Consider the following 24,438-nt stretch of genomic DNA (forward strand, 5'->3'; position numbering starts at 1 on the left):
CCTGCCCCAGGAAGCATTTTTCTGCTCAACCTGTGCATGGAGCCGTGTCCAGACTTGCTGCCTGGAGCTCAGCTGAGGGCCACACACACATCTCCAGGAGAAAGCCCCAGCACTGCGTTAGGAATTCCTTCTCCAGCCTGGGCTGGACCGCTTCTGTCTTCCTCTCCAGAATCCAGCTGTCCTGCTTAGGAGGCTCAGCCCATGCCTAGCCAGATGTGTCACATCTACCCTGGCTCTTCCATGAGTTTGGCCCACATATGTATGGTACATAATAATCTGCAAAACTTGTCACAAAGATTGTCTCATTTAATCTTCAAGAGCCCCAGGAGGCTGGCTGGGGAAAGGAGACAGCAATTTAGGGCTCACAGCTGAAGGCATCTGTTCCAGCTCCACACATCTTCCTCCAGACTAGCACTGATTACTTAATGTCTCCATAAGCCTACGTTCCCACTGGAAAATGGGGAATCTAACACCTACCTCTGCACAGGGTTAGTGAAATAAACACAGAGCTCTTGGGCTCATGTCTGACATGACGAAGCAGACACTCAGTAGATGCTAGTTCCCATTATTCTTAGCCTCCTCATTCCATTAGCACAATTTTGTGGTTATATTAAGGCATGTTTAATAGGAAGCAAACACAGTTTGACTCTGATCCCACAGTGTGAAGTTCTTCATAAGAGTACCTTGGTCCTGGGGAAATAAAAGTCACAGGGAGGGAAATATTTTTGATAGTGGAACACTTTCAAATGTCCCACAGCCAAACTGTGAGAAAGAGATCCATCTGTGGCCCTTTTCCAGCCACTGTAATTCCCAACCCCCTGGCCTATTTCTTCTGTGTGTCACTACCTAAAATAAAAATGCAGAGGTTACAGCTCAGACTGGCAAAGGCCTTTGAGATAAATAAGCCCAGTCCTCTCATTTTAAAAATGCAGAATCCGATACCTGGACAGGAAATCAGCTGAAGTCAGGTCAGATGGAGGAGAAGGAGCCATCAGGGTCTAATAGAGCTCTCCTGCCTCCCAGCCTGAGTGCCTTTTTGTCTGGCTTTGATACCGCTATTTATTTATTACAGCAAGTCTGGACATGGCTCCATGCACAGGTTGTTATTGTTATTCTTGTTGTTCTTGTTGTTTTGGTCTGTTTTATTTTGTTTTTCTACACTTTCCTAATAGTCATCTATTTTCTGGTGTCAAAAAGATATCCCAGTGAGCTCATTTTTGAATCTCGAGACCAAAGGGCCAGAAACTCATGAGAAGGTTGTGAAGGACATCAACAGCATCAGGGAACACAGGTGTGCTTCTTACTCCTTTTCCTCTGAAGCTGTGGCCCATGTTTGCTGAGGCTGCTCCCAGATCTCTTCCCTTTAAGCATCAGTGAGCCTAAATGTGTAGGGAGGAAGGCTCTAGATAGTGCCTGCTGCCTGGGTGGCTGCAGGGTGACAGCAGAAATCTGAAAGACACTCTGTCAAGACACCCCTCCCAGGAGCAACAGAGGTTCCTGGCCCCTGTGTGGGTTGGGGGGGATCCCTTGCTTCCAGGCCCAACTGTTGCATCAGTCCTAAAACTTCTAAACCGGCTCTCCTTGGGAAAGGTCAAGCAGCATGGCAGTACGATAAGAGGGCCTTTGGCTCTGCCATTCCCCCACCCCCAAAGACACACAAACACACTGCTTGAACTTTACAGTGGTTTCCCTTTATTTCAAAGTCCAACCTCTTCTCTCCTTTGATTGGTGTAGGCTACGAGATTCTCCTTGGACCCTGCTTCGGTCCCTGACTTCTCCCCTCACTCTTGCTCTAACAACGCTGAACCATCTGAAGTGCACTTGGCTGGTGTCTTAGGGTTCTTGTCCATGTCCTTCCCCGCAACCCCCCACCAAGAATTCCTCTTTCAGTCATTCCTGCTGAGTTTCTAGTCATCTCCAAGACCTTCCTGGGTATCATCTGTATTGAAAAGACACCCCTCCTGCTTCTCCACCTGGAACACTTCCACCCCCCTCTTGAAGACCCTTCTTAAATTCCTGTTCTCTGTGAGGATGATCTTTGTTCTGCTGTGGCACTTTAATGATCCTCTGTTACAGTTCCAGGGACCAAGTTCTCCAAGCCAAGATACAGGACACAATGTTTCATGAGCAAAAATATAATTATGGAAAGATCATGAGACAAAATATTTGAAAATGGGACGAAAACCTAAAACCAGAGCTCCGGTGGCAATCAGTACGCCATACTTATACAGAAAACAAAGACCTAGGTTCACCATAATAGAGTACTGTTCATACGTGATCAATTTTTTCCTCATGATTTTTTCCCCCACTATTAATACTTAATGTGATCTTGGTCTTTGTGTGCCCAGCGCCTACTGCAAGACCCCATATATTTGACCTATTGATAGTTCAATTGGTTGCTTTTACATTTTAGCATTATTGCCAGGGGGTACAGATAGTACCAATCATCACTGAATTGGTTCAAAAAGAAGAAGGAAGGAAGGAAGGAAGGAAGGAAGGAAGGAAGGAAGGAAGGAAGGAAGGAAGGAAAGAACTTTGGTAGACAATCCTACTTCCTTCCTTACTTTACACCATTCCAGGAGAATATGGTGCTTTAGACTTTTATATACAGTTATGCACCACATAATAAAGCTGATGTTGAAAACATATCACAGCGTGTATATATGTAACTGCACGACCAATGTAATTCTGCAACCTGTACACTCAGAAAAATGAGAAGACATATTCCATCTGATTCAAATGTATGATATGTCAAGATCATTGTACTGTCATGTGTAACTAATTAAAACAAATTTAAAAAAAAAAAAAAAGAAAGAAAATATACCACAGCACACCGGTAAAACTCCATCACTTCCTGAGATGGTTACTGTAACCATCTTGGTGTGTATAAATACACCTCAACATGTTTGCTCAAAGACAAAAACAGCCACCTGATGAAGCATTTCTCACATTGTATCCCTATCGTTGATGGTGCATGGCTATAATATGAAGTCCTCCACACCTGCCCTACATGCTCCCCAGGATCATGATGAGAGGGGTCCATGACAGGCCAGCAGAGTAAAGTTCTGTGCCGAGAAAAGAGCTGTCTACAGAGGAAAACCAGAGACATGTCCCTGGTGCATACTACCTCAGTGACTAGAACTGGAAGGCTGAAGGGAGTGTGATGAGGGGTCACCCCTCCAGAGGCCACTGGATGTCCTCCGTGAAGCCTGGCATCAGCATCACCCCCCTCCAGCCCATTCTTCCCATTACAGGTTTGAAAAGTACTGAAAACGCTCCTGCTTAGGCTCCTTTTAATTAGCACACACAAAAAAAGAACCACCCCTGGGTTTTGTCTGTTGTACTTTTGTTCCTGGGTCTGTTTGTACTTATTCAGAAATTACATAATTAAAAAAAATATATAATATTAGGTAAATGTGCACATCAGCCTGTCAAGCTGCCTGGGCCAGCCTTCACTTGGGAAACCCAGTGACAGCCCCTTTATTTCTCTTACTTGTTTTTAAGCGCAAAATATGTCACACCTGGAAGTAATTAGCATAATTTTTACTAATTTATAGCTAATTACACAATTACTTTTCTATGAAAGGTTCTGGAAAGACACTTGAAGTAAGTTTCACTAAATCTAACGGCAAGAAATTGCTTGAAAACATTTTTGTTAGCTTCAAACATTGAGGAGGAGGGAGGGGGAATCCCCCAATAAAGTAATTCTTTCCTATTTCAGAGTGTTCAAATATGACAGGGATATAATTTCTCCAGTAATTTACAGAGCAGAATGTCTAAATGTCTCGCTAATCCAACCCAACCAGAAGCCACACAAGGGAAGAGCTCCAAAAGAAGTGTGTCGGAGGGGCCCACGATGGAACCCAAAGACACTGCTTTTTGATTGTAGTTGGTTTCTCAGCAGAAAAAAAAAAAAAAAACTGAGACTGCCAACAAGGGTTCTTCCTCTAGGAGTAAATCAGTCTCTTGACAGAATATGACCCCTGGCAGGTGTCTTGCTCAGTTCCTGAGAAAATATGAGCTCAGAAAGTCTACAATGGATGCAAACCTTTGGAGCCAATTGACTCTCTACATGAAGTTCCAGGATGTCTGGATCTGAGTCAATTACCTTTTTTGTTTGTTTGTTTGTTTGTAATGGTGTGAACAGAAACAAAAGTAGTCCTTGATACAATTCATTCAACTAACATTTGTTAAGTCCCTGCTTGGTGCCTTGTATTCCACGGGAAGATTTATAAAAAGAACAATTCCTGATGTCCTTAGTCATGCAGACAAGGAGAGGGAAAAAATGTCAATCAACGAGCAAGTGTTTATTGAAAAGTGGTTTAGGCACAAGAGAAACTAACACACACACACACACACACACACACACACACACACGTAGTCCCTGTCTACAGGAAGCTGCCAGTCTACAGACTGGAGCACACACAGAAAGCACATTGCCTAGCATGACATTGGCCCAGGGCTCAGCAGCATCACAGCATCAACTGGACAGCATGGGCTAAGAGTGCTGCCGAAATGGGAAGAAGGTGACGGGAAGCTCATGACCAAAGAGGAAATGATGGAGCCCTGCCTCTCAATGTTGTGTTAGTGGGGATAGCCACATTGTTCTGGTGAAAGCAGAAGTGGTCAGGTCCATGGAGAAGGATGCAGGAAAGGTGATGTTGGGTAAAGCAGGAAAGGGGATGCAGGAAAGGTGATGTTGGGTAAAGCATCCTACATGCCCTAGGAGAAGGAGATGAAGGGGAGGCCCACTGGAACTCTGACTTCTAGGCTGCATTTATCTCAGAGCTGGACGTTTGGTGATAGTCAATACAAGAGAGGAAAACCAGGCCATTGGACCTGGAGGAGAATTTGTCTGAGGTCATCAGAACTGTTTGGGAGAGTAGAGAGGCTTGTAGCTACAGCATGCACTCACAACAGAGGCAACAGCACCCAGCAAGACAAACACTGGTTCTTGGGGGGTGAAAAAACTTAACTGTTACAATGATTTGTGGTCCTCCCAAAGGTCACATCATATCTATATCTGGTATTAAATCTTCATGTTGGGAGTGATCAAGGGAAACTGTCTTAAAAGTCACCTGTGGCAGGTGGAAGTTAGTAGGGGAGAGAAGGAAGACAAAGTTAAGGTTGAAAATCAAGGTTGAGAACACAGGGTTCTAGGAATCATCTCCACCAAGTTCCTAGAAGGGTGGACCTCATCTTCCAAGTGTCCAGCTGCCATCTCCTCATCTTAGGATGAATCACTCCTTCCTCCCAGCAACTTTAGTACCTAAGCTTGCCTGTCCTGTTCCAGGTGTCCCTGTAGTAAAACTGACTGGTTTGCAAGTTGTCCTAGCCTCCTGGGTTATGAGTTGCCTGAGGACAGAAGCTAAGTGATGGGTTACCACACTCCTACCTCTTGACACCCATCACGTGGCAACAGGCACGTAAGAAGTATGAATAAAACTGAGCTGAGCTGTCCTGCAATCTCAGGTCTTGCTTCAAGGGCCCCCACACGGGTGGGAATGAAAGACTTGGCAGGTGGCCAGTTTCTGCCAGGCTCACCTCAAGGCTACTGAGACATTTTGGCAAAGGAATGTCCTCTGCCTCCCATGGGAGAGTAATGTTAATAGCTCGCACTTGGCATATTTCTTTTCACTTTTTCAAATTATTTTCACAGCTGCTGTCATTTGACCCTTACAGAAAGCCTATGAGGCAGGTAGAGGAAGTCATTAACAGACACTCCATGTAGGCTTCCTGATTTAGCCAACAGGTAGGCGCTGAGCACCTGTGGCCTCAATACTGCAGTGTTCTGCAAGATAGAGGGGAACAGGGTGGGAGAGGTCCTGTTCTTGCTTGACTCCTGATCTCCAGAAGAAGAAACAAATAAAAAGCAAGAAATGTATCGCCCTAATCAATGTTAGGAATTAAAGAGGGAAAAAGAAGAGTTGAGGGAGAGAGAGAGAGATGTCTTAAACTGTGCTCCAGGAAGTCCTAAGGAGAGGACAGGCATGGTGCCACGTGCAGAATGGGCAGGAGATAGTTGGAGGAAGGTACAGATAGAATCTGAGATCCATGGGGCTAAATAATTGGACCTATATCCCACATCAACCTCCCATTTTTTTAAGTAGAGAAAGACTTGGATTCCATGGAAGGATGTGATACACGCATACACAAACACATACAAGCATGCGCATGCGTACACACACACACACACACACACACAATCTGTTAACTCTAAAGACAGCACCAGACAGACAGGCAGTCAGAACTTACAGCCAAAGCACCTTAAGGACAACTGAAGAAAGGGCTGGGCCAGTCCAGGTACCTGCTCACCTGTGGCTCTGGCAAGCCCTGGGCAGGGACGCCAGCTCTTGAAGTTGCTTCCCAGGATGACACGCCCCCTCCCAGGATGACATCGCCAACTTGTCTGCCCCTGTGAACAGTGTTTATTATCCAACAGGGCATGATGAGACTGTTCTGAGATGTCAAAGTCAGCTAGTGGTTTCATTAGAAGCAATCAAGGAAGCTTTGGACAATTAGTGGGAAGGTTTTGACAGAGAGAATGTGCACAGTCCTGTTAGCTCTCACTAGCTCACAAGTCAGAGCTTTTTCCTTTTTTTTTTTTTTTTTTTTCTTCCTGCCACTGAAATTTGAATATTCATTTTCTCCTCAACAGCATCTCCTGTGACTCTGGTCAACTGTTTCCTCCCTCCATCAGCAGATGCTCTGAATCTCTCCATCTCAGAAATTCTCCTTGACCCTCAATGAAAACAATTGGCTTTTCACTCCACAGTCCATTGCTGCATATCAGCCTTCACCCTAAACCATGAGCTTGATAGTAGCTACGAATGAGCTCGAAAAGTGGCCAGGGCGGCATCTGCATCACCTGGTCCACCTGTAAGTGGATGGATAAAGGACTGCATGTTTGGCTTATGGCCCACTTACTAGGTGTCTTGGAGATCTATGTACTTCAGAAACATTTTCTCTACTCCCCACTGAACATCTGAGAAAAAGATGATGAATCTCCATTTTACAAGTAAAGAAACTGAGACTGTACATTTCTGCATTTAGGAAGATCCTAAAGCCATTAAGTAGCAGAGCTAAGATTTAAACCCTGGTCCATCGGACTCAAAATCTGGCATCTTTGCAAACCAGGTGCTGCTTCTCTCTCCTCTGCCTCCACACCTCAGTATACCAGCTGTGGAAATGTACACGTCCAACAGGAACAAACTTTGGCCACCCAGCCCATGCTCAAGGGCAAGGTGAAGGTCTCCTGGAACCATAGCAGGGGTGCAGAGCAAGAAGCGAACAGCAGCATCTCACATCACTTAGAAAAGGCTATTTACAATCAGACCTTCTGTGCTGGACCACTGGTGGTCACAGGTGGGGCCAGAGGCTACATCCACCCACTGCCAGCCAGGATTCACTTGGGAGGATATCCTTTTTGATTACAAAACAAAATCCCCAAGAATGTAGCATCATAACTCACAACAGGATGGGCCACCCCAGGAAAACCACCTTGTTTGAGGGTTCCTCCTGATGGAGTTGAGAAAGGCTCTATCAACTTGGGAACAGAGACACTATGCTCTCTATGACCTTAACTTCATCAGGGTGTTGTCCCCTATGTAAGAAAGTTAATTTCTGGGATTGCCTGATTTTTTGCATATAATATATGCAGGTAGTAGAAGACACGATGAATTTAAAACCAGGGCTGAGAGTATAGCTGAGCAGCAGAGTGCTTGCCTAGCATGTGCGAGAGTCTGGGTTCCACCTTCAGCACTGCAAAAAACCAAACAGACCAAAAATACATAAAAAAAAAAAAAATACATGAAACCAGAGTGCTAGTCCTGACCCTAACCAAACGGACAGGGATACCTTTGAGCAAGCCACTTCTCTTCTGGGCCTTGGTTCTCCATCTGACCAATGAGGAGGCTATCATAATGATACCTTGGTGCTTACAGCTCTGGAATTCTGTCATCATCACAGGCTGCCCTGGAATGTTCTTTCTCTCTGATGCATATTGGAATAGGTTATTGGAGGGGTAGGAGGTGACAGAGAGAGCAACAACAGGCAGACAGAGGACAAGGCACAGACAGATGGACAGAGACAGATTGAAGTAGGGAAACTACCTAGCCAGAGAAAGAAAGAACAGTCTGGTGGTGTGGAGAGAAAATGAGAGCCCCTGATGTAAGCAGATTCTTGCCAGTATTGCTGGAAACAAATAGTGACAGATTGCTAACATGTTACAGTGAAAATTACCAACACGATGAGACTTCTGCACCATAACCAGCACCTCTTGTTATCCCATTAACAAAACTGAAGAGACCAAATTGCTAATAGGAGAAAATGTCCACATTGTGTTATAGCTCTCCTGTTCTGTGTGGAAAGTACCACCCAAGGACACCTAGAAATCTCCCAAGAGCCAATTCACCTTAGACAGAACTGGGGAAAACCCTGGAACGTCCCTCTCTCTTCCACCACATCCTAGAACACCTGTACCTACCTCCAGCACCTCCCCCTCCACTGCTCAAGTGTCTGCACATTGCTGAGCTGGGCTGGGAAGTGCTGTCAGTCATTTTACAGAACTGGAGCCAGTGACCTTTACAAAGTACACAAGGTATGCTGGCAAGGCCAGTGGGGAGGGAGGGACAAGTGGACAGGGGTGTGTCTTGAGTGTGTAGAATGCTGAATTCCAGGTCACTTCCGTTTGCTTCTACAACAAACCAACACTTGAGAACTCAAGAGGACTCATATTCACCACCCCCACGGAGCCCCTGCTCACTGTAGCAAAGCCAGAGAGAGCTCTGAGTCCTAATTCCATCAGCCACAGAGTTCAGGCTGTCTTCCATGCCCTGGGAGATGTAAGGAACACGACACATCTGGCTTGGGGAAGTGTCTGCCCAGGCATTTGAAGAGGATCTTTCTTCTTTTGGCCGGATTTCCTTCTCCATCAACCCTCATCCAGAAGAACAGGATTAAGAATTCACTTTCTACTCATTCCTCTCTTAAAAAAAAAAAAAAAAAATCCTCTGGTTGCCTAGACCCCTTCATGTTTTATCCCAGCTTTGGCCCTGTGATAATCATTGACTATCCCGAGTCCCCTATTACCACCCCAGAGAGTGGGCCAGCTGTGGGCTCTACGCCCTGGTAGTCACTCAGAAAAGTAATTGGCCAAAGATTGTTCTGAGTAATTGAATGGCAAAGGCTTTTGTATACCAAACAGGGACTTGTCTTTGTCAAGAAAAAAAAAAAGTCTTTACAAAGTACCCAAGTGCTGGGTGTCAGACAGGACAAGTTTTTTAATCATGTTAAAATGATTTATTTAAACGTCAAGCCATGTCACCTCACTTCCTTTCATTTTTCAAACTGTTTGTGTTTTTTCTGGATGATAAATTTATCTTCAGACAGCCTCAATATGACTAATTAACTTTGAAATATAAGAACCAGATGTGTGAGTTGGAGAGCGTTCTGAACTAATGCCAGACGGGCTGGTGGGTTTTTTCCTTCTTCTTCCTCCCTGCCTTCCCCCTCCTCTCCCCCCACCCCGACTCTCCTCCCTGCTGGCCGCCCTGAAATTACGAAGCAGGGAAACATTGCGGAAATGAAAACACAGGGCTCCAGCTAGCAGTGGGCACCCACTGCTCAGGCTCTGGCCTCCACTCATTGGCCTCTCAGGACCCAGCGCTCCCCCTGTGAAAGAGACCCGGGTGTGCGGAGCCAGGGAGAGCTGTCTTTGGAGGAGGGGCTGGGAAAATTCCCCTCGCCTGCTCCTGCTTTAATAAACTTCCTCATGTGGCACAGAGAGCTGCCAGAATGCATTTGCCACATGAAAGTCAGTTCCCCTGCACTATGGCACGAAGCGATTTCTTTTAAAGAAAGTTCTCCCTGTGACATGCTCTTCAGATCTGCCTCCTCCCGTTCCCTTTTGATGAACTACACAGGAGAGAGCAGAGGCATGGTGGAGGGCCAGCGAGTGAGCCTCTCAACTCTCCACACTGGACACTTCTCAGCAAAGGCCTGCTGGGAGGCTGGAAACCCCAGATGTGTGAGTGGCCGTGTGTGCATATATATGTGTCTACATAGGTCTTTGTGTGTGTGTCTATCTTTGTATGCATATGGGTAGGTATTTGTGCCTGTGTCTGCCTGCATTTGTGGGTATTTGTGTCTATGTGTGTGTGTGTGCCTGTGTGTCTTTGTGTGTGTGTTTCATTCTCGGAGACATGATAATAACTCCAAATAATTAGATAATAGTTAAAAAAAAAAAAAAGATTCACTTCCCCAGGACTCATGTAGCTCAGTAAGAGAGACCAGAGTGAAAGATTTGAGCATGATGCCTCAGTGTGCCCCTGCAGCTACTGTAGGCTGACCCACTGGATCTCTCTACCAGAAGTAGGTTGAGGTTATGTGAGATCACAAGTATGAAAGTGCTTTGAGCACTTTGAGAGACATGATCTCCGTCCTAAGGGATTATTAGAATAATTACCACGATTATTCCATCATCATGACCATTATCATTATCATACCTCTTGATGTCTGAGATTTTTCACCTGGGATAATCTCACACACTTGTTAGGTCAGTCGAGCTGCTCACCGAGCCACACCTCAACAGAACCATCAACAGCAGCAGACTTGACTCTTCTCCCTTTTAGGAACAATGCCAGGCAAAGCTGCCTTCTGGGCCCTGGGAGAGGAAAATTCCCTGCTTCACACCTTAGACTGTATGCTGCCAGCAGAGAATGACTCAGCCACCAGCACCCCTGAGCCTCGTGCTGTTGACGGGACAAGAGAAGGGCTCTGTCCTCTTACATAGCAAGGCAGTGAGAGGTTTGGGAAAGAAGACCCTTCCCTCACCCATCCTGCCTGCCTCTCGAAAAGAAGTTTTGCTCCAGGATCTAGGGACAGTCAAGAATGTATCAAGTAGGTAAGATTCTCCAAAATATAATGGGGGAGGGGGGTGTTCAGGTGTTCAGTTCCCTGGGGGCCTCATGTTTACCCTGCTCTGATCTCAATCCCTCTCCCTTCCCCCCAAATACTTCTTTGCTTTCAGCAGTGTGTCACCTGATTCCCAGTCAGGAAGTGTCACCCTTCAAAGAGGTATTTGCATCGTAGCAGGAGTTTCTGGAAACGTATGAAGAAAAGGAGTTTCAATCATTCAAAGTCCAAAGGAATGAAAGGGAGTGGAGACAGCAAGCTCCCCACTTCTCAGGTCAGAGCATGCCTCCTCCTGATGTGGATACTGTGCATCTCAGGGGCAAATGGATGGGCCAGAACAGGAGGGTGTGGTGGGAAGGTGCTGTTGAGGAGCTCAGGGTGCAACGGCCCCTCCTGAGGCAAGGTGAGGAAGGACCCAAAGATAGGAGTGGGAGCTTCAGTGAGCTTAAATTTGGGAGCATGCACCAATCTTTTCGAGTCCTTGCCCTCCTCCCTAAATTCTGCAGAACTTCCTAGGAGTAGAAGGGTGATAACAAAATATTGAAAACTATAGCTTTACTTGGCACCTCCCAACCTCCCTGGATAGACACACAGACCAAAGGGCAAAGAGTATGATAATCCAATCCAAGTTTCCTGGGTCATAATTTTATCTCCACTTCAGCACTACTAACCCCTATCCCCACCCCTCACTTGCCTCCCCAGAGGCTACCTTTTTGAAACACTAAACATCCACGTTCACTGGGACTCCTGCAGTCTGTCCACTGGAGGACTGGCACCCTGGCCAGGTTCTTTTACCACACTCCCCTTACCCCTCCCTAGGCAAGAAATTCAGATCATTTTCCAACTATTAATAACATTTACTGCTATGTCAAACTAAGATAATTATGGAGCCACCAAATCGCAGGATCCTTGACTAGCGGAAGGCTGGGGAATAGGAAGTCTGGAAAGTTCGGGAAGCACACAGAGTAGAAGGGTGAGCCCTGGGTGGGAGGCAGGGGACTGTGCCCTCTGTCATTGTGAGAGAACAGCAGGCCTGTCTCCACAGGGCTGCACCTGAGACTGAGACCACCCCTTCCTCCCAGCTTCTTCCCCTCCCCAGTGGAAGCAGGAGATTGCATTTATGGGCCAGAAGGCACCTTAGTTCTGGCCACAAGGAGCCCACCCTAGGACCCTGCCAACTCCACAGACCCAAGCCAGCAATTTTTTTTAAACCAGAAGACATGGATTTTCTCTGGGTCCCCACACAACCATGCTAGCACCCCTTGCCTTCTGCCACTAAGTGAACATAACCAGCAAAGAGACTTGACATGATCCGACGGGAGCCATAGTTTGGGAGCTGTCAGACCTGATGTCTCCAAAACCCGGATCCCAAGGCCCGTCCCCCTGTACAGCTTGAGATATTTAATAAAGTAAAGCCCTCAGGATCAAGGGGCTTCAATCCCCCCCACTCCTTTCTGCAGCTCGCACTGGAGTGCTTTAAAGCCTGCCTTGCGTCTGTCTCTCTCTCCAGAAAGCCTTTCATGCCGCCGTGCCAGACTGACATTTTGACAAGTTGCCACGAGTGACATCTGATTTGTACAAATTTCAAGACTAATAAATCTACCTGTCAAAGCGGAAACTTTAAAAGGAGCTAAGCCCAGCGGGTATAGTTTAACAGAACTCAAGTTGATGAAACTGTAGGATGGAGAAATTATATCTGTCACAATCCACCCACATTAGTTCTGCAGAAATGTTGGCAACTGAAACAAACGTCTTTCACGGGTGTTACCGAAAAAAAAATTAAAAATAAAAAAAAAATTTTTTTAATCCAAAAAGGAGATTGTTAATACCCCGAGTAACATGTAACAGTTCTATTTGTAAACTAACAAATTTTATTTATTTAATTTTTAATTTCATTGCAGATGTTAGAAATGACTCTCCTCCTACCTCCTTAGCTGTCTCGCTGGAATCCGGACTTTCCATTCAAGCTGCGGCCCATCAATCATTCTGCGGCTCCTGGCTTGCTCACTCTTAGAGTGAGTCCTAGGCGGTGGTGGCCTCGGCTTGCAGGGTGAGGCAGACTTGCTCCCCCACAGTATTGCATCCGGGGGACCCTGAGAGCACCCCATTCCCCAGGGGCAGAGGCAAAAGGCACTGAATCATGTCGCAGCAGCCCCACCTCCCAATTTTGAGCTGGAGACCCTAGACTGGCCCCCATTCTGCATGCTGCTGTGTGATTTTTGTTTGGAGATTGTGGACATTTATGGAGAAGTTGTGGGTGGAGACAACTAAAGAGAGAGGTACTTATGATCCTGGCTGACTTTTTATTTTTTATCCTAACTCCCCTTCCTATCTCCGATGAGTCCGCTTTTGTCCTGCATCATCATGTCAGAGATGTTGAAGAAGTCAGAATTCACAGACCAGAAGAAGAAACTAGGTGAAGGACAAGTGGGCCTCTTCAGGATTCCCTTAGACTTAGAAAATCAGTAAAAAGCCTGCAACAAAGCCCCTTGCTGAATTAGTATCCCTCCCTACGCCACCCCCAACACACACCCCGTCCCCACCCTCAAGGTCAGAGAGGAGGAGAAATGCTCTAGCTCTCAGTTTCAGCTTCTGGAAGTAGCCTCCTATTGCCCTTAGGGGGGTATAAGCTGTTCTCTGTTTGCAGCCTCAACAAGCCATAACCTCCAAATAATCATTGTTATTACTGCTACCTTTCCTCCTGGGGGTTCAAAATGGGATCTCATTTGACCTCTTATTCATTCAGCTAAGAAGTAAGCCAGCAGGGACAAAAAGAATCTTTTTTCCTCATGTTCGGTTAGACATGAAGACTTGGGGTCACCCCCCAGCAAACTGACTCTGGAGTCCAGCACTCCGGGGTGAGGATAAGGCCAAGCTAGGAGACCCTGTGGTCCTTCCCCTCCCTCTCCACATAGCTGCTTGCTCGCTTCAATTCTGGAACTTCTGCTTAATTTTCTCTTGGCTAGGTCAATATCTAGAAGTTAACACCTTTTCTATTTCTTGGCGTGCTCTCGGAGCTCAGACTGTGAAAGCAGAGTTAATAAGGATGATGCTCATGATGATGACAATGAGGCCGAGGGGAGCTAAAGAGGGTTTCGAATGACAATTGGGGATGAGTCCAGAGACCCAGAGCCGCCGTCTTGTAGGTTAGGGAACACAATGCCAATCTCTCTGCAGCACACTGGGGTTGCTACCAGTTGTACCCAATTCAACTTCTTTTTTTCCTGTCAATTAAATATTTGTTAAGCAGATTTCATGTCCAAGACACTCTGCTCAGCACTGTATGAATTATGGAGAAGTGTAAAACATGATCTTGTCCTAAAAGAGTTTACAGTCCATATGGGGTGTTGAAACAGTGATATAAACAAAGTAACACAGAACAAAATAGATCCCGACTGAGAACAAAGTGAGTTGAAGTACAAAAAGAAAGCCTGGGAAGAGAGAGAAAAGGACACCAGACCCAGCCCTGTTGCCAACTGGCCACGGGACCTTGCCGAGAACCGCCCTCTGTTAAATGAGATGGTTGACCAGATGACCCCGAGGCCTCTAGATGTTCTGTGGGTTTTTGAGAAGAGAAGCTGGGAGGTTTGACACTCAAAAGATCCTTATAAACTACAAACAGTTATGCAATTGCCAGTTGTTACTGTCACCATGGGCTGGGCTGAATGGGCCTGTCTTCACCAAGGGATCACATCATGATCCAGCACAGAACAGAGGAGCAAATGAACAAATAACAAAAAAAAAAACAAAAAAAGAGGGACCTCTGAAGAGGGAGGGAATTCAGTCCTACTTGGCTCTCGCTCTGCCTTTTGCTCCCACAGCCTGAGCTGCAGCACCCAACAGCTCACCCCCAGGCATTAGTGCAGGTCTCCCTGCTGCCCATGGGAAACAGGCCATGTCAGCAGATCAGCAGATCAGGACAGCAAGAGGCTACTCACAGGACACACCAAAAGGGCTTTTTCTAGACAGGAATCGGGCAAAACCACAAATGAGGACAGCAGGCTTTGGAAATGGGAGACCCTAGAACAGCCAGATAAAAACCCTGTGGCAGGACCCCAGGCCACCAAGCCACTCCCTCCCCGTCACCACCCAGGGAACAGCCAAGCTCACCAAGCTTAGAACCACAGGGTGTGAGAGGCATGTGTGTGGGTGTATCCGCCTCTACAGATAGGAGCCTGGGGGAAAGTATCCTGAAATTCTGTAAGACCACATATTAGACAGGTAGAGGACCGAATGCTCCCATAACCCAAGGATTCGCTGTGTAACCCGAATTACCACTAGCAGAGTCCCCAACCTATTTGATTCATATATTGAACTGAATCAGAGAAAATTTTTCAGAGATGACAATTAGGAAACCAAAGCACAGAGAAGTTTGGCATCTGATCTACAATCACACAGCCAACCAGCAGAAGATTTAGAAACTGCTGGGTTGAGTTTTCCTTTGAGACAGTTGCTTTTTACTTCTTTTCCCCTCCACGGCAAGATGGTCCCTTCAGGGAATGCCTCAGTTATGCCAAATGTGACTAATAAAAAATAAATTGTTTAAAGGGTTTTTCTTTCCCCTAAAATAAACATTTCACTTGATGTTTTATGGGGTTGGTGTTTGCTAACCCTTAAAGTTTCCTTGCCTAGCAAATTGGAGACTGTTTCCCTTACATAAGGAGCCTGCTCATGATCAGAGGTGAGTCAAGTCTTAGGAGAGACACAGGCCCCACAGCAAGGCCTAGGTAGCAGCCCAGAGCAGGTCCAGAGGGCTGAGGCCCAGGCTGGGATCTGCAGAATCAAGGGACTGCCTTCCTCCCTGAAGGGAGGTGGGCTGCTTTGTCCCTGGACTCCGCGCTCCCCGTGCACTTCCATAGCCCATTGCCTCCTGTCTGGGGCCCATTACCCACGCGGCAGGAGAACTTCAGTTTGAAAGGAGAATAGAGGCCCATCTCTTTCTACTGCCTCCAGGCAGCTTTTGGGGTTTTACAAGCAAAGAAAAAAGAGAAAAAGGAAGGAAAAAAAAATCTTGAGCTGTTTTTCAAATGTTCTGGGTCTTGGCAAACCCCAAAATGCCTTTTGCCAAATGCTTTTTCCCTTAATTTTTAAACCTCGGGTGTATTTCCAGAACAATCCAATCCATCTGCTTCTGATTCATTTACACTTAACTCATTAGGAGGCTGTTGCGTAAGGAACAGTTTGACGTCCCCAAGATCCCGGGTGAGGGATTCTTCTTTCCCCTTTGAATCAGAGAGAGGCATCTCGCCAGCTGGGCATGGCACACGAACCCAAAAGAAATGAAAGCCTGGTCCGAAACTCCAAGTCCCCAGGATGAGGATAGGCCTCGCTGGTGTCCCCACCCATCATTCATCTCATTCTGCTCTTCCCATCACATCATTATCACCATTATTGCTGCTATTGTCATTAAGGGGATAATAAATGGCCACATGTCCGTGTTAAAGGCTCTGTCTGGTACTCCACTGGGTGTCGTTCTTCATTCACAGGCTCCAAACTCATCTGGTGAGGCGCTCAACAAACGCACCCAACCAAGTGCGAGCTATCAGCGGGGCCTCTAGGGAGCACCCGACACAGGACTCACATCTAAACACCAGTGCCACCCATTTTGCCTTCTGGGAGGACTGTGAGCCCTTCCAAGGGAGCATGAGGACAGAGCAGTTTCTAAGGGCAGAAGGCAAGGCTGGAACACGTGAGGGTGGCCCAGAGGGACGCACAAAGGAATAAAGCTTACAGCTTTGCAGGAGCATGAATGGCTGGCCGACCACCCAGGGGTCAAGGAAATGGCTCTTTTCTCCCATCTTCCATTTCTTGATTATCCTCATCCTCAAAACCACATTTAAAAAGTACAAAGATCTATGGAAGATAGATGATCCATGCCCTTTGCTGAGAACCAAGGGACCCCAAAAGGCAGGCGAAATGGCCTCCCCTTGAGTCCTGTGTAGCCCATCAGGGGAAACGGGATGTTGTTGTTGTTGTTGTTTTGTTTTGTTTTGTTTTGCCTGAGGCTATGTCACTAGAAAGGCAGCTCTTGGTCAAGTATGACAGGGCAGAGGTACAGCATAAGAGTTGTCTACTGAGGAGAGAGGACCTCGGGCTGTACTGGTCAGGGACGACTTCCTGGAGGCAGACCAGCAGACCAGTGCTCGGCTAGGCATCGAGGAGGAGGCACGGTCCTGGAGGAGGACACAAGGATGAGGCTCAGCAGCAGGAAGGAGCATGGCAGGCTTGGGGGCCATCAGCCACCATGTGGAGGGACAAAGGCAAAGGAGTGGAAAAGTAGGTTGTAGGTGATTCATCTGGAAAGCCTGGCCTGGATCCCAAAGGCAAGAGTGAGTCATCGGAGGGTTTTGAGCATGGAAGGGAGACGGAGACAGCAGTGTTTTAGGAGAAATAATCTAGTGCTAATGCACAGGGTGGACCGACGTGAAGACAGACTGAGGGCAGGGGACCAGTTAGGAGTCTGTTGCAATCACTCAGGCATGTAATGACAGGGATCTCAAACAGGGTGGTGACAGTGACAGAGAGAGAGAAACGAAGGCAGCAAGGGGACCAGATGACTCAGTGGTGGAGGACCCTGAGCAAGGAGGAGATGTCACAGAAACCCAAGAGTGTGTCGAGTGAGGGCAGAGCGTTTTCAACTTCAGCTGACATTTATGGAGCAGTTAATATGCACCAGACGCTGTGCTAAGTACCTCGCGTGAGCTATCTCAGTCTTTACCACAGAAGGGTGCGCCAGGTAGCCTTATTGCTATGGGTTGAACGTCCCCTCCAAAACTCACACTGGAAATTTAATTGCCATTGTAACAGTATTAACAGGTAGGACTTTTAAGAGGTGATTAGTTCATGAGCGGATTAAAGCTCATGGGTTCGTTCCACTGGGAGCAGGCTCCACACAAAAGAATAAGTTTGGTCTGATTTTCTCCCTCTTTCTCCTACACTCACTTGTCCTCCCACCTCTGCCTTCCACCAGGAGATGACCCTCACAAGTTGCCAGTGCTGTGCTCTCAGTTTTCCCAGCCTCCAGAACCAAATAACCTTCCATTGTATGTAAGTGACCCAGCCTCGGGTATTCTGTTATAGCCACAGAAAACAGACAAGGACAATTATTATCTCTATTTTTCTGATGAGGAACTGGGACTTAGATAGGTTTGTTACTTTTCCCACAAACTCACATAGGAAATGGGTAGGGACTTGAGCCTTTAACCACACTGATTTGCTGTTTCACCACCACTAATTCCCCCAACCAAGCCTCCATTCCTTTCTTACTCATCTCCTCACTGACCCTCACATGCCCGCACTCACTCACACACCACCCCTCCAAGCCTAAATCCAGATCAAGCCTCAACTCCTTCCAGAAATCTCCATCACCACATGAGCTCCTGCAGATCTTCTCCTTTTCCCACCACCTCTGAGATGCACTGTCGTCATCACAGACATCAGCCTCTAATTACACAGCATTCTCTATTGACTCGGTCGGTTCCTCTGTTCACATGTTTCCTGGCTTTGGGGCTTGACACTGGTGCCAAGTCGGAACCCCAGCCTTGCCCCTTAAGTAGTTATGTAGCCTTGGGCAAATTACTCAACCTCTTTAAGCCTGTTTCCTTAGCTGTCAGTTGGAGATAAAAGAGTTATTGTCAAGATTTGATGAGAACATGCCTGGCACATGAAAGGCACTCTGTGAATGGTATCTATCAAAACAATTAGAGTTGTTTGTATTAATAGACCCATGACAGACAATGTATGTCCAAAGCTTTGGACATAGTAGGTACTCAAGGATCATTCCGTAATTGATTTCTTGATCATTTCAACAGTTAATAGACATTTCAGTATTCGGCACCAAGAGTCTTTAAATGATTGTATTTATTTCAATGCTTTTAAAACAAATGTAGGGAGTGAAGAGATCCTGCCATGGCATGTTTAAGACAGGGGATCTCCAAAACCAGGATCGGAATTCAGAGGCAAGGCTGACACCCACAGCAGAGGGCCCGGCAAGCTCCGGCTTTCCTCGGGAAGGGGAATCACCGGCTCATCTCAACCCGGGAGATGGGACTCAGACCACACTGATAGCTCTGCTGGTCCCAACAACATCAGGTCCCCAAAATACTGCCCTCTCACCAGCTGGCCCCACCCAAGGCAGCCCCATGAGAGGAAGTTCCGGCTCATAACTGGAAGTCCATTCTGGACTGTGGGCATAGCTCAGTCAGAGGGCTTGCCTAGTGTGTTCAAGGCCCTGGGTTCCATTCCCAGCACTGCAAATAATAACAACAATGATAATGATAATGATAATGATAATAATAATAATATTAGGCCATCTGTTCACATTTCCCCTTCAGTATCCTTTCTCATTCCCTCTCAGTCTCACAAAGCCCTCCCTGCATTCTTCTTGGTCACCTGAAAGGCCAGTACCCCAGCCCCCGTGGCACTCAGAGCAGGTCCCCAGCAAGACAAGCCAGGCTGTCTCTCTCCTCCCACTGTCCTATCAAATCCAGCGCCCACCAGCTGCCTCTAGAAGGTTACAGTTCACAATGAGGTATTAATGATGGAAAGCTTATTAAACACTTAAACCAAAAGAGGGAAGCACCTTAAGCCCTCTCCCTGAAAATGAAATAAAAATGAACCATGTGGAAAAGAGTGAAGAAGGTGAATTTTTGTAGGGAAGAGGGAACTGGTATTTCAATGACTGGTCTCTAAAGCTAACACCCAAGTCTTGATTTTCTTTCTTTTTTAAATAATGCACATGGGACTTCTGCATGGGACAAACATGGAATGGAAACAAAAATTGCGGGGGAGTGGGGGCCTGTTAGAGTCTGTAAACAAGTCAAAATAACACCTGGCATTTTGCCAGGGGAATGTTAAAGTTCGTAAACAAGTCTGGATGGTGCCTGGCAAAATGTCAGAGGGAGTGGTTTGAGAAGTAACAAAACCGAGCCATTAGGTGTAGAGATTCCTGATTGGTTGACTGATGTATCTAGTTTATGCTAATTAGATAAGCTGTGTGGAATGTATAAATACTGCTCCTGTCCTGCAATAAAGGGCTTCCACTCCTGCTGTATCAATCTACACAAGTTGTTCGTCACCCCCCGGTTATTTTGCTGCAGCTGGACTGCGGCAGGGGCCCACAGTGGAAGTCTCTAGAAGTGAAGGGCCCAGGCAGGCAGTGGAGGAACTGCAAGCAACATGTTCAGGGACAGGAGCCAAGTGTGGCAAGAAGACCCCCGGCTCCACACAGGCCTGGAGACCTTCCTGCAGCTGGCACAGGGCATCTGACCCTTGGAAGCGAGTTCCTGGCTCACTGGGGCTGGGTAGCCATTCCCTGTCCCTCTGCACAGCAGAATCAGCCTGGGTGGATGCTGGGAGAGGGAAGAGGAAAATGCAAGCGTGTGGAAATGCAGCCTCGGCAGGGGGACGCTGCTCAGGGATAGCAAGAGAGAGAGGAGAGGAGCCTCAGGCCTGCTTCCTTCAAGCAGGGCCATGATCTGGAGAACTCCCCCGCCCCACAGCACTCCATGGAGATGCTCTCAGAGGGAGACAACCCACCCCATGCTGGATCTGCCTCAAGTGCAGCCAGCAGTGGGGACAGTTGGGCCACTGGGCTCTGTGAATGACTTATCAGCCCAAGATCCTGGCAATTGACTCTTTTTTTTCTTTTTTTCTTTTTAATGGGGATTCAGGGCCCCCCACTCTCACACAGGCACAGACTCCAAGGGAGGGTGGCAGGAGGAGTCAAACCCCAAAGCTCATCTTAGGCTTTCAAACCGCACAGGCTGTGCTTGGGGAAAATGTCACCGCTTGGCTGAGAGCATGGGTGGCACTGGCAGGCAGGGAGAGGCAGAGAACGGGAACCGAATTTAGGAGTGACTGGAAGGTCGACAAGAAAGAAAAGCCAACGCACGGCATGTATATACATAGAAACAAGAAGCACTTGCGAGCCTGGCTCGGGCGCTCGCTCTCGGAGCACCCACCGCCGCTCCTGGGCTGGAAGAACTGGCAGTTCCAGGCTGTCTCCTGCTGGACGCCACCCACACCAGGCTCGCTCCTACTCCCAGCCTTTGCTTCTGCTGACTTCCACATTTGCAGTGTCACTTTGCCACCTCTACTGTCACCACGGTCATCACACACACACACACACACACACACACACCCCTATCCCACCTTCAAGGCCGGCTCTAGCCTTGAAGACACCTTCCTGTCCAACAATATTGATCTCCCATCTTCTAACCATTTATGGCTCTTCCCCACGCCCCAGAATTTTCAATAATCTGAGCCAAATGAGATTTAGCCTTTGATCCTAATCGGCCCTTGTATTGTTCCTAGAGGTTCAAGTACACCTTGTTTCTTAAAATGGCTCACCCCCTGAGTTCAAGAATGTGGCCATTTTCTCCCCCTGTGTTGGCCTCTGTGTCCAGCACATGGTTAGGGAAAACACAGAAGGGCATGGGCATGGGCTGACTCGATTTTGAACCCTGTTCTCCTGACTGGCCACAGAGGAACTTGCATGACTGGAGAGAGTCCCCCCGGCCCTGTGAAACAGCCACAAGTCCCTCCTCCTTCTTTCTCATAAGCAAAGATTCTTTTCCATGTTTCCCCCACCCCCACCCTGACCCAAAGCTATTTTGCAGAGAGGCCCTTCTTTTCCAGTCTGGTCAAACCAAACCTCTTTGCCTAATGCCTAATGATATCCAGTGGCCCAGCATTGTTGTTATTTGATATCAAAAGATGTCGAAAGCTTTATACTCAAAAAAAAAAAAAAAAAAAAAAAAACCACAACACATGGGGGATTATACCAGGAGAATTTAACTCTCTTAACTGTGACAAAGTCTAGTTAGGGAGATTATAGCTGTTTACCCGAGAAGTAAATACCTCTAAGCTCTGACCAGGCCAGGAGTAAGGAAGGCTTTTCTGGTAATTCTATTATCTTACGGGAAGAAAAAGGAGAGGAGAAAAGCAAGAATAAAAGATGGGAGGTGATCATCTCGGAAGTTGGGATCATTCTTGTGTTGTGGCACATGCTGGAAATAAAAGCTAACCACTCTCACAAATCTCACCCAGAGATGACCCTCTCAAACAGAAAAGCCACCTTCCTGCTGCCTCACAGACATGAGAGTCAAGGGGCACCCTAGAAGGGGACACAGGGAGATAAATGTTCCAGGCCAAAAAAAAGAAAAAAAAAAAGGTGGGGGCTGAGAATTTCCAGAAAGAGAAATGGGCAAGACAGAAGGGTTGTCTTTTCTCCTCTCTTGCAGAATATGTGTACACACACAAACACACACACACACACAAACACACACACGTTATAGTTTGGATGTGAGATGTCGTATCTCACATGTAAGACAAAAGCTCGTATGTAAGACAATGCAAGAAGGTTTACAGGAGAAATGATTGGATTGGGAAAACCTTACCCCAATCCGTGAATTAATCCTCTGATGGGGATTAACTGAGTGGTAACTAAAGATGGGTAGGGTGTGGGTGGAAGGGATTGGTCATTGAAGGCGTGGCTTTGGAGTATATATTTTGTACCTGGCAAGTGGACTCTCTGCTTTCTGATCATCATGTGAGCTGCTTCCCTCTGCCACACTCTTCTGCCAGGATGACCTCCCTCACCTCGAGCCCTAAGGAATGGAGCTGGCTGGCTGTGGACTGAGATCTCTGAAACCATGAGTCCCCAAATAAACTTTTCCTCCCTAAAATTCTTCTCATCAGATCTTTTAGTTACAGCAGTGAAAAAGCTGACTAAAACACACGTGTGTATACACATGTATATAGATACACACGTATGTATAACTATATGCACACATATATATTTCTTAGACTCCAATAATCTCATAACCAGAGCAAATTTTTAAACTATCAAGCAGAAGGATTCTCAATGGTTGTCAAGATGATAGGATGGTGAATGAGCATATTGCCCAGAAAAAGAGGGTGGAAGTAGAGAGAAATGTAGAGTTGACTTACTTTAGAAAATTAAAAATAACATATTGCTTTTGGACTATCAATTGCAGTAAATAAAGCCTTACAAAATCTCCTTAGCTATATAGCATGAACTCTTTAAAAAAATGTTTAGAGAATACTGATTCTCATCCATCTTCCCATTTCACAGGCTAGGAAACTGATATCCAGAGAAAGAAACTGACTTATACAAGATCATGCAGCCGGGTTTTTTTTTTTTTTTTTTTTTAGCAAGTCAGGGAAACAAACCAAATCACAGATCATTATGTTATAACAGAATTACTCTTGTTACCCCAAGTTTTACCCCTGGACGCCTGGCATGCCAAAGACCTTCACCACAGAGCATCACTGCCGAGCTCAGCCTGAGGCTTTGGCCATATGAACTATGTCCTCGGCACAATCGAGAGCCAGAGTCCTTCTTAGGAGGTGCCGTGATGACATGGGAAAAAGCATGGGCTTCCAACATTCAGATTAGATTTGTGCCTCCTCAGCTTGTTAGCTGAATGAGTAAGAAAACTACTTAACCTTTCTGAGCCTTTATGTTCTCATCTGTGAACTGGGTGCCCACCTGGCATGACTGCCTCACAGAACTGCTGTAAGGAATGAATGAGATCATGTAACAGAAATGTTTGGTATTCAGAAGACATTCCATTACTTTTAGTTTCTCCAACATCATTTCTCAGGTACTAAAACTATAGAAGACCAAAGAGACCTCCTGAAGTCATTCAATGTTCATCTCGTGCACAGGAAAACAGGACCAAGGATGAGAGTCCCCATAGAACCTTCTGTCCCCAGTGATGTGCTGCAAGGTGTGGCAGTGACTGCCTGGAGTCTGCCACTCAACCAGGAACCTGCCCCTCCAGGACACTCTCCCTCACCCACCCACTTCAAGCCTGCAGGAAAATTGCAAATCTGTGTCTTCCCTTTTAAAGGTTCCTGCTGGTGACCTAAGGACCTTAAATGATCCTGTTCTACAGAAAAAGTTTGAGTAACGAACAAGAACTTGAGGTGAAACATAAGGGGAGTTTCTCTGATGAGTCCTAGCTGGGAAATAATAGAGACCTGAATTCATTTTCTATTGTTGCCACCACAAATCTAGTGGCTTAAAACAAAACAATCCAATATCTTACAGTTTGGGAGGTCCCCGTCATTTTCTGGTTCTCACAGGTCTAAACTCACGTTGTGGGCAGGGCCAAATTCAAGGTAAGAATCTGTTCCCTTGCCTTTTCTAGTTGCCAGAAGCTGCCCATGTTCACTGGCTCATGGGCCCTTCCATCTTCAAGGTCAATAGGGCCCTTCCATCTTCAAGGTCCTGTGCAATGTCACTGACTCTGATTCTCTAGTCTCCTTGTTTTATTTGCAAGGATCCCTGTGATCGCATTGGGCCCATGAGATAATCTGGGTAATCTTCCCATGAAAACGGTAGCTGATTGGCAGCCTGAATTCCACCTGCATTCTTAATCCCTCCTCACCACACACACACACACACACACACACACGTACGAACGTACGTTACCATATAGCATAACATATTTGCAGATTCCAGAAATTAGCACACGGGCATCTTTGAAGAACTAT

The 24,438-nt window shown here is 46.7% G+C and overlaps 1 long non-coding RNA gene across 5 annotated transcripts in view; it reads right to left on the bottom strand.

The window, feature by feature from the left end:
• LOC125613223 overlaps positions 1–24,438 on the bottom strand; it is a 192,490-nt gene that overhangs the window by 107,546 nt on the left and 60,506 nt on the right. The window lies entirely within an intron of this gene.

The sequence above is a fragment of the Marmota marmota genome, unplaced genomic scaffold (assembly GCF_001458135.2).
Source record: "Marmota marmota marmota unplaced genomic scaffold, marMar, whole genome shotgun sequence".
In the NCBI taxonomy this organism is placed as follows: Eukaryota; Metazoa; Chordata; class Mammalia; order Rodentia; family Sciuridae; genus Marmota; species Marmota marmota.